The 11,441-nt window shown below is 36.4% G+C and overlaps 3 non-coding genes across 3 annotated transcripts; all 3 read left to right on the top strand.

Moving 5' to 3' along the window:
• The first annotated feature begins 6,120 nt into the window (after nt 1-6,120).
• LOC149844518 (small nucleolar RNA U36a) lies at nt 6,121-6,205 on the top strand. Its single transcript, XR_016430682.1, has one exon. It is a non-coding gene; the product is annotated as a small nucleolar RNA U36a (small nucleolar RNA).
• Nucleotides 6,206-6,539: 334 nt separating this feature from the next.
• Nucleotides 6,540-6,630, top strand: LOC149844517 (small nucleolar RNA Z223). Its single transcript, XR_016430697.1, has one exon. It is a non-coding gene; the product is annotated as a small nucleolar RNA Z223 (small nucleolar RNA).
• A 1,156-nt stretch (nt 6,631-7,786) lies between these two features.
• Nucleotides 7,787-7,888, top strand: LOC149844516 (small nucleolar RNA snoR97). Its single transcript, XR_016430688.1, has one exon. It is a non-coding gene; the product is annotated as a small nucleolar RNA snoR97 (small nucleolar RNA).
• The last annotated feature ends 3,553 nt before the right edge of the window (nt 7,889-11,441 follow it).

Genomic DNA, 11,441 nt, shown 5'->3' with positions numbered 1-11,441 from the left:
CAACCTGCATGAATGAAATCCCAAGGGTATGAAGATAGGGATGACATAGGGGATGAGTGGAAACAATTTCTTTACCAATCAAGTTTTTCAGCAATTTTGTGCATACCTCCTGTTGATGGACTGCTATGGAGACTGTAAAATGGGTCTAAAAAGTTGCCATAACCATGTCGGCACTGGTACTAGTACTGGTGGGAACTTCTGATTAATCCAGTAGGATCATTTCATCCACGTCTGATTAATCCAGTTGGATCATTTCATCCATTATCATGGTTGTGATATATATATATATATATATATATATATATATATATATAGAGAGAGAGAGAGAGAGAGAGAGAGAGAGAGAGGTTATTGTGCTGCCCCCTTTTTCGTTAGGTCGCAGTTAGGACATTCCAAAAATCATAGTTTTAGGTGTTTTATGCTAGATCTGAGCCATTAGATGTGTTTATCATTGTTTATTCATTAGAAAACACGTTTTTGATTATGCATCTTTATGCTCATATGCGTATTTTAAAGCGAGAAAAAAATCAATGGTTGACATTGTACTAAAATTTGATGGTAAAATATTCTTTTACAGTAAATCAATTTGAAACAAAGCTTGCTTCTTAATAAGCAATGATAAACACATCTAACTGTTGGGATTTAACATAAAACACCTAAAACTATGATTTTTTAGGGTCCTAAGTCCTAACTGCCACCTAACTAAAAAGGGGCAGCACAATTACCATTCTCATATATGCATGCACATATATACAATCTCTTTTATATGTTGTTACTCTATGTACTTATCTCACGTAGGATGGGAAGTATTAAAGACAAATAGTTGTAGTTGGAATGAGAAAGTGTGAGTTTTTTCATTGTGCTTTATGGGCTGAAACAATTGTAGCTAAATTTCATTTTTTTTATCTGCTTTTTGCCTTTTGGTGCTGTGCATATCTTCAAATGTTGATACTGTTTTATTTATTTTTCTTACTACAATTATCTGTTTCTGGGCAGAGGTGGTGTTTGGCAATGAATTAACTTGCCTGTATTTCTGAGTCTATAGAGCATATAATAATGGTGGAATTTCTTTAATGAGCCAACTTAGGCCCCACTTTTTCACTTCTTGACTGGATCAAAATAATTTTCATGCATTTTGTTGTTTATTGATAGGGAATTGCTACTAGCTGCCATCTATTTCAAGGATATTTAATGATGCAAACCAGGTAGATTGAGGCCCATCTAGGATGCAAATCAGGAGTTCTGATTTGGGTTCACATGGGATCCAATCCATAATGTTATTACATGCTATTTTGGGTCGGATCGTGAACGAACTGATTTTGTATAGGCGTAAGCATATAGAGATAGACACGTGTTTGCTTGCGTCTCATTTGATTTGAAATTGCATGTGTCCATCTCATTTGATTCAGAGTTTTATGATTCAAAATCGCAAGGTGGATAAGGTGATTTACGGTATGTTTGGTTGTGTTTTTAAAAAATAAAAATAAATCACGAGATTTGGAATCTCGTGTAATTCCAATTCCCATGTTTGTTTAGTGTGAGGAAAGGAATTTTGTTTGTATGAGATTCAGTTTTTGGGTTGCCGTTGTGGCGAGGTGGAGCTCATCGGACTGCCATCTCCGGCAAGCTCCCTCCCGACTACCATTCCTCCGGGTGGCTGCAACTGAAAAAAAAAAAAGACAAAGGGAAACGGGGAAGGTGCCCCTTGTTGGATCACAGAGCAGGTGGTGGAGCTCGCCGGACCCCTTGCTAGGCTGATACCAGTCAATTGCGTGGATGCAGCACAAAAAACACAAAGATAAACCGAAACAGATGAGGGATGGTGGAGCTCGCTGGTGGTGTCCCTCCGGCGGGCTCCCCCCTGGCTGTCATTACTGGAGTTGAAGCATTAAAAAAAACATTACTGGAATTCCTGCTCGAGCTCCACCTCTAGTTGGGTTGGCTTGCAGGGAAGGCAATGGTCCTCACCGGAATTGAGGTTCGGTGAGCTCCACCACATTACAACCACCTCCTGTGGTTGAAGCATTGTAGCAAAGCCAACAAATAAAAAGGCATACCTTCAAGCTCCACCACTAGACTCTCCCTCTCTCAGGTGTCGTTCTAGTTGCATTCAGGTGCTTAGGTATGCCACTGCACACTGCATCTTTTCTTCATACAGGTGAAGACAGATAAGCAATCTCACCTAGCGTTTACAACCACAAGTAGGGGTGGGGCTTGTGTGATAGCTGGAGTGCTCCTAAGAGAGAGGCTGTTTAAGAGAAAGAAGAAGAGAAATCTTCTTCTCAGAGCTTCTGGGTTTCCTGATCTCTCTCTTTCTTTGTGGTATTCTATGACATTGTCGCTGACGAAGATGAGTCTGTCGCAGGAGGTAGACATCCCGATGATGCTCGCCACCGACGTCCATCTTGGCACCAAGAACTGTGATTTCCAAATGGAGCGCTAGTCTTCAAGCGGAGGATATGAGATATCTCCTTTTTTCTCCCTACCCATCCTAGCTTCTTCTTCTTTGTGCAAATCTTTTTAGTGTTGCTTCTATAGATCTCATTTTTTTCCCTCTAAAACATTGAACCTTCACTAATCAGCTGCCAACATCATGTTGCAGTGTGCCTGAACGAGGCTAACGAACCAAGAGGAGCTCGATTCTGAACACCTGTGGTTCAAGCTCAAGCCGAGCTCGAGTTGTGCCAGTATACCAGGTTACTTGGCCGAGCTGAGCTTGTACATCGTGTGGAATTGAACATGGGATGAAGGGGTCAGTTAAGTGAAACTTTTAACTTAAACGTGACAGCAGCAGTTGCTAGGGCTGGTAAATGGGCAAACAAACCAAATAAAGGGTGTTCAATCTCTGCTCAAGCTAAATGAGCTGCTATAAAAAAATATGATTTTTAAAAATGAAAATAATAGAATTCACACTATACATTTATTGAGCCAAGCTCAGTCTCTATTTCAAAGTTGTAAGCAACAATATTTGAACTCTAAACTTGAACTATAGAAAATAAAATATATTTATTACTAGTTAATCAATTTACACTAGTCCAACATTCATTTTTCATGTTTAGCTTGCCGAGTTTATTTCATGAGTTCGAACAAGTCCTTTGTGAGCTGAACCTAAGCCAACCCATGAGCGTCTCATTTCATCTCCCGGCCCTAGCAGCTACACAGCTTTTTTTTTTAAATAACCTATGAGCTTTTCTTATTTATGACTGGAAGAATCTTCACCCGACATGAAGACCTGGTGACACTAGCTCAACCTTCCATACCTATGGTCATCGTGTGGTGTAAAACTCCAAGGTTATAATATAATTGTTAGTATAAATTCATTCAGCTTGTTGGGAGCCTCTAATGCAGTGTTTTAAAACCAGGTGACTCGTCACTTGACTCATCCTTTAGTGACTCGGCTGGGTCAATTCGGTGACTTGGTCGGGTTATGCTAACTTTATATTTTATATAATATATTATATATAATATATATTATATGATATTTTTATAATATATTTAATGTATAATTTTATTAATACATGTATAATCATATTTTTATATAAAATATACATATTTATATTATATTGCATATATATATATATATATATATATATATATATATATATATATATATATATATATATATATATATATATATATATATATATATATATATATATATATATATATATATATATATATATGCATGACTCTCATGGCTCAACCTCGGCCGAGTTTTGTTACAACCGGGTCACACCTGTTTTTGGACTCAATGACTGGGCAATTCGGGTCGAGTAACCGAGTCATTGGGTCAACCTGGCGAGTTTTTAAACTATGCTCATATGGACTTTCTGGTCTAACCCGAACATGTGACTTCCTGCACATGGCAAAGGAGGCAGATAAGTTCAGATCATCTTAAATCCAAATAAAAAAAAATTAAGCTAATAAGTTTGACATTGAGTTTGAATCTAAACCAGGCCTCATGTGGAAGAATTGACTCTAGATCTGAATTTTACAACAAATTATCAAGGTTTATGTGTAAAAATAGGGCTAGTAAACGAGTTGAATCAGGCTCAGCTAATTTAGTATATACCACTCTTTGAGCTGATAACAAGCTGTATCAATCATTGTCTAAGAAAAAAAAAATAGAGTTTTTTTTGCATGAATAAAACCTATATAATATAATATATATATAATATATAAAAATTGACCCATACGAGCCGACCAAGCTAAGCTTTCCATGTTCGTACTCGACTTGTATACCTGGCTCCTAGCTTGGCTTGCCGAGCCCAATTTACGAGCAGAGTGATGCTTTTCACGAGTCGCTGAGCTGCTGGTCTCATTTCCCAGCCCTAGTAAAAACTGCAAACAATTGGATTAGGTAATGATCTGAATGGCGATCCAACAGAAAACATCAAACACGTTCAAATTTTAAAAAAGCTTTGTTCGCACAGGTTCAAATCCAACCTAGGTGCACACTCGCACTCTATTTTTACAACCCACATCAGAGAAAAATGTATCAGATTGAGATCAGCGATCCTACGGATCCGATCCATTGGACCCCAAGACCCAAGTATAAACTATTCGCGATCCATGCGGTACTATTTTCGTAATTTTATCATAACACAAATGGGCTTTGTGCAATTTTTCTAGAGGGTCTAGGGTTTAAGCGCACCTATAAATATGCCCTTTCCCTTTGCCTTTCTTCTTGTTTTCTTTTCTATGGTTAGTGTTTCCTTCTCCCTGAAACCCTAAACCTTAGAAAAATCTTTCGAAAGTGGGAGAGTAGAGTAAACCCTAGAAACCATATAATCTCCCCACTATGGCCTATTAGGAAAACCCTTACCCTAGAATTCTTCTCCAATTAGATCCTAATCATTGCCGTGAAACCATGGAAAATTTGGGAACTTCTCTGATTTTTTGTGTTCTTTTGAGAGGAATATCTCATCTGTGATCCCTAAAATTAGTTGTTTTCTTCGCTTTTTTTCTTGTGTTTGATGCGTTTCTGTGTGGGTTCGTCATTTAGATTCGGTGGTGATCGCACGTTCATTATAATTTTAGGAAGTAAGTCCTATTGCTCCGTGCTAGATCAATCGGGTGCCGAGTTTCGCAGTTTAGCCGATCCTGTACACTTTTCTTCCACGGCTAAGCTGTGTCAAAGATGCGCCCACATTTCGTTCCTTTTACTTATAATTTTCATGAAAGACTGCGGAGACCAGTCATCGTTTGGAGAGGTTAAGGGAGTTTATTTTTGTGAATTTCTGACCGTAATATCTTCCAATATCTCCTTGTTTACTTGGTTTGATTCTGCGTTGGTTGATTTTTGGTGAATACATATTTTTCTCGAGTGTGAATAGTATTTCTTCATTTTTTTCCGATGGCTACAGATGAATAAATGGATAAAAAGGTATTGGTAGCTCAAGTATTTCACTCTCATCAGATTTGGGTTGATGTTCTGGGCTTCCTTTTCTTTTATATATTTTTTTGTTTTAAATTTCAGCGATCTAATATATCTGAATATTTAGATAAATTTATTTAAATTTCTTGTATTTATCATTAGATTCAATGATTTGCCAAAGGATTATAGGTCTAAGTCGACCTTTTTTTACCGTTATAAAGTTGCTTCTTTTTCTGGGGTTTTGGATTGCAGTGTCAGTCGATCTTGGTTACAACAATGCATCAAGGTTGGTGACTGTGGCGTCTGAAGTTATATGATTCTGGGTCTACGATATGGTGTTCTTGAAAAAAGTCTTTTTCAGGTTCTATTCTAATAGTAATTTTTGTCAACTCGTGCCTTTTGTTGCAGCGATTTGTGGTTAGGGATTTATCAATCAAGTTGTCTTAAGAGATCATAAAGATATTTTTGTATGCCTGGATTTGGTTAGGGTGTTGAAGTGATAGATATAGTATAAAATGAGAATATGTGACTAGCTCTGCTGCTGCGCCTCAGTTGCTCTAACAATTGTAGCTGAATATTTTTCCATTTGGTCAACTTTCACCAAACAGTTGTCCCGGGTTATATCTCAAATTTCATCGTTTTTTCCTTTTTGGTGTTGTGATTGATGTTTTCATTGGAAAATCATAATATCTTATTCTTTACTTTCCCTGTTGCAATTGTTGGTGTGTGGGCATAGTTGATGTTGGCAATGATTCAAACTTAACGGCGCTTCTGAGTGTAAACTATGAAGTATAAAAATTTAATGGTTGAATTTCTTAATATGAGCCAAGTTATGCACCATATAATACTTTTCTGGTTGGGTCTATGATATGCATGCCTTTTGTTTATTTAGACAAAATTATTGCAGCTGCCATTTAGTGATGTGAATTTTGTGGCAGTTGTGAATGTATGCTCATGTTCATCCATTTGCATGTATGTTTCTGCGTTTTATAAAAGTTTCTGATGTCACATTCATGCTTTGTAGTTATTATTTGCATATTTTAAGTTTTATGATTATTGATATGATGCCTTTGTTTTCTATTCATGCTACATGGCTACTGTTTACGCCACTAACCTTATTAGATTTGTTGACAGCACCAAGTGTTGTTTATTGTGGTGCATAATTTGGCAATGAAGATTACTTGACAGCTTTAAATGTCAGTTCTGCTTCAGAAAATTTATGATTGACCAGCTGATCAATAACTGAGCCATGTGTCTTGTATATAAGTTGTTCCTTCCTTTCTGAATGTCTGGAATTGCAGCTATCACTTTGGGCATCTATTTTTTTTTATGCCTATTAAATTATATGTTTCATGAGTGAAGTATGTTCTTAAGATTTGGTCTGAGCTGGAAATGTTTGGCGAGTTTGATCTGTTTGTGGGCCATAATATTTTTTGTTAATATGTGAATAGATGTAGGGTGACGTTTGGTTTTACATAATTTATTTGTAAGTTGCCCTGAGTGCTTGAAATGAGCGACTTTTGGCTCTTTATTTATAATGTGTCCTGACTTCTGGGCTAAACAGTTTTGGGATTTCATTGTGTGCTATTAGAAAAATGCTTTCTAGTGCATTCATTTATTCTGCGCTAAGATTATCAAGTATTTGTGGGATTGTCAACTCTTGGTCTGTACTTGTATGATGTTTCGAGGTTAATGTGATGGATTGCTTAACGAGCCCCACTTAATTTATCATGGCACTCTTTAGTGATTCATTATTCTGAAAATGCTTGTGCTTGGGAGATTGTTCTCTTATATAGCATCTATTGGTCCAGCTTATGGTTGTGGCTTGTGATGATTGATCCACTTTTGAGGTCCAGCGGTTCCAAGACCTTGATTACAAGGAGAACCTACTTGGAGCAGCCACTGGCACCTATGGTCATGTTTGGATCCTTGCTGAAGCCGATTATTTGGATAATTCAGTTCTGATTATTTTGTTACTGAATTTTGAATGCATATCTTGTGCCTTTAGGTCATGTTTAGTAACCTAAGATGACAAACATGATGTTATTTGTTATTGCAGATTAATAATTTTATCGTGTACTTGCTTTGATGTCTGCAAGTACTTCTGTCAATGGTGGATAATCTACCATTCACTTCTGTGATTGTAATGTTATTTGAAAGGTAAAGAAGACATTCACGGATGGTGGATAATCTACCACTAAATGTCGTGGTCATTTTTCCTTCTTAAGTTCTCTGTTACTCCAACATTGCTGAAGTTATTTTTCGTTAGATATTGTTTAGTTGACCAATTCTAATTTTTATAGCCGATGATGATCTGTCCATATTTTGAGCAGCAGTGGTTCCAAGTCCTTGATATTGAAGATAACCTACTTGGAGTTGCCATATTTGAGTTAAACTGTCCTTTGTGTCCCATAAAGCTGGGCACCGGGGCTGAAAACTCATATATTTTGTGTTGTCATCAGCTTCCTCTCAGCATCCTTGAGATTGGAGTTAAATAATAGCACCAAAATTTAAAAAGCTTAGTTTTAATATCTGTTTTAAGGGTGTTCACTTTCAAGTTTGGATGGTCTCGAAGAACCAAAAATAAAACTGCTTCGGACATAATGGGTATTGTGGACTTAGTCGACTCGTCTCTATTTTCGAGGCCTAGAGTTCTGGTGCGTGGACAATTTCATTGACGAAATGAAATGAAATGGTAGGAGATTAGGATGTGCGATGTCTGCAATGATAATGCTTTTTGTGTCAATTTCATGTGAATTGCAGTGGTGGGAGGGGGCTGGATTCTAGGGTGTTTGTAAATATGGTGTTGCCTGTCATTATGGTTAATGAAGAGGCAGTTGTTTTCATGTGTCCATCAATTGTGATTTTCTTGGATGGTTATGTTTTTTGGCTCAATTCTCAGCTAGTTCCTTTCTCTATTTCTGAAATTGGCGAGCAATTTGGGTGACACATCCCCCGAATTCTCTTTCAAATTGCAATATGTTGCGGATCTGCCATTTAGCCTTCTGGTTTTTACAATTCGTCTGTAGGCATCTATGGTTTTCTTGAAATGCCTCTTAAAAGAAAAAGAATGTGTTCTGTTCTATCAAGATGCCCATAACCTGGGTTGTTCAAAAGTTCATGCATAGAAAGTTAAGGGGGCTTGACTTAGCTTAAACCAACTGTTCCCATTTTTTGTGGCTCTTTTCTTTCATTTGATATGCAAGACCCATCAAATTTTAAAAGTAAAAGAAATTGTATAAATCAAATCATGCACAAGTTTAAGGGCTTACAAATAACATATAATCTCATGTAAGCAGTTCAAGCTAATAAATAAGAATTTCATGCTACATCAAACATTTAGATCAAACATTTAGAGATTCATAAATTAATGCAACATGAATAACTTTTTAAATTGATTTATTGACATTAATTTTGCATGTATGTTCATATTTAATGTATTAACAATTGCAGCTATTAAAAATAAGTAAAATTTTATAGGTTCAACCTAGTTTTCAGCGATAACGTAACATGTGATTTGTATTTTATTTATTGGGTTTTACACTCATCTAGAAATCATCATCATCAATTCCAACATTAAAAATCATCACTTAATATCGAGACGACAACTAAATTAACATACTTTGTCACTTTCTTGGCATATCAATAACTAAAGTTGAGTTAACATTAGTGAAGTAGCTGAGTTTGTTTACAACCATGGTCGATAATATGAATCACAGTAAGTGTTATCCATATTTTTATCCTTTTAAAGAAATACCAAAGAAAAAATATTATCTCTTTTATCAATTTTAATTAATTTATGATGATGCAAATCATCATGCAATGACAATATGATGAATACATATTGAACCAATCATATTAACAGAAAAGTCAAAATATTTAAAAATTCTTAAATTGATTAACTGTCCGTGACAAAACTTTTTTTTTTTCAAAAATGCAGACATATTAATGTATACCTACATATAAGATCCCCCCCCCCCCCCACCCCCACACACACACTATAAAATGTATACCTACTATATATTGCTATAAAATGTATACCTACTACATATTTTTATATCAGACAGACATATTAATGTATACCTACTATATATTGCTATTAACTCTATTCAAGAACACAGACATGTATATTGTAAATACAATTAAGATCACAAATTTTATATATATGTTGCTATCACTATCAAGATCGCAAAATATATATATCTATGATGCGAACATTGTCAAGATCGCAGACAGCTATATATATACTGCGAACACAATCAAGATTACAGACATATTTATGTTGCTAACTCTATCAAAATTGCAAACAACTATATATGTATGTTGCTAACATTACGAAGATTATATATATATAGCAGGGTTGGTTTGTGGGGGTTGACCCCATTCAACATGCTGGACGGGTTTCTCATCATCAACTGAAAAAAAAAATTCAGAACCAATTGGGATCTACAATCTACATCGGATACCACACTCGATTCAGTAAGCTCCCAGCCGAAACGAACCCAACCCATTCACATATGTAGGTTGTGTCACAAAGATACGCAGACACGAGAATGAATGACATAGGTTTGACTCTCAAGTTCCAATTTTTTTTGGAAATAAGACACCAGGACACGGAACCTTTTAAAGTTTTAATTAATAAAAAACTATATTTTAATATTTTGACATTAAAATGTATTTTTATTAAAATATTATGAAAAGGGCAATGGCCAAACCCCATCAACAAGGCTTTTATCCAAATTCTTCATGGAGTCTGCTTTTCTAGTGGCACGCCTTTACAAGCATATAAGTAACTATTTTTTTCCATTGTGAAATAAAATTGATCCATTTTTTTCTTTTTCTAAAAGTATTAATCTAGCGAAGAACAGGTTAATAAGAAAGCAAGCCAAGGGTTATTGATTGACATGGAAGTCTTTTTTGAAACTTGAGTGGTTAAAAAAAACAAAAGAGCATGGCTATAAGATTGAGATTTAAACTAGGCTGGAGCCATAAATGTAAAAATCACTATTTTTCATATTTCAGTTCTTCCATGACTTGACTTGTTTCTTAATGCTTAACTAGATAGCTCTCTCTCTCTCTCTCTCTCTCTCTCTCTCTCTCTCTCTCTCTCTCAGGCTAAGAAGAATCAATCTAGAAGAGTCAAAGATGGACAAAAGTATCCGATGCTCAGACAAACACGTTTTTGCTTCTATGCTAAAAACATCATTTGAAATGACTAGATTTTTCACGTGATATGCTTTTCTGCAAAATCCACTACATGTGCATTCACACATATCCTTGTGGGTAAACAAGCCCCAAGCACTAAAACTGTGCTTGTGCTCTCAGACTATTGGCTCATTTCCAAAAATTAAATTTTCAAGCTTGAATCTGTTTTAATTTTTTGTGGCTAGGGAAACCCCTCACCGTTCAAATCACCAACTGCACTGCCCCCCCCCCAACCCCCACACACCCTTTCTCTTCAATTCACCCGCTAAACAGTACACCTAGAGGTGTCAACCGGTCGGGTTTGGTTAGGACTTAGGTGGAACCAGACCTGGCCCTGATTTTCGGGTATGGTATCAGGTCGGACCCACCATAAGAGAAACCATACCCGGACCCAATAAGAACTGCGCATGAACCAGACTAGGGCCATACCGGTAAAATATAGTTTTTTTGCATTTTTACATTGAAAAATTGTGGGTCTTAATCGGAACTCGGATCAGGCCCGGTTCTGATATAAAATTTCACAAACTATACCCAGCTCCATGTATTAATCAGATCTTTGGGTCAGGACCCGGGTCTTAATCATGTCTTCTTATTTATCACCATACTCGGACTCTATAGGGTTTGGTATGGGTCTGGGAAAACCCGGCCGGTTGACACCCCTAAATACACCAAGCTTTGACCTTGTGGCAAGGGACACCTCGCGTGGATTTCAAATCATGTGATCCCATGTTAGCTAAGGATGAACATATTTCTATATTCAGTGGTGGTATGAAACGAAGGCTAAGTCTTGCAAAAGTATGACCCGGGATTTGAGCTTTCTATGTTTTGCAAGCTTGGCAAAAATGTACAAGTGATTTCT

The sequence above is a fragment of the Nuphar pumila genome, chromosome 2, assembly GCF_984573655.1.
Source record: "Nuphar pumila chromosome 2, dmNupPumi1.hap1.1, whole genome shotgun sequence".
In the NCBI taxonomy this organism is placed as follows: domain Eukaryota; kingdom Viridiplantae; phylum Streptophyta; class Magnoliopsida; order Nymphaeales; family Nymphaeaceae; genus Nuphar; species Nuphar pumila.
The sequence above is the reverse complement of the archived record's forward strand: the minus strand, read 5'-3'. Positions and strand labels throughout refer to the sequence as shown.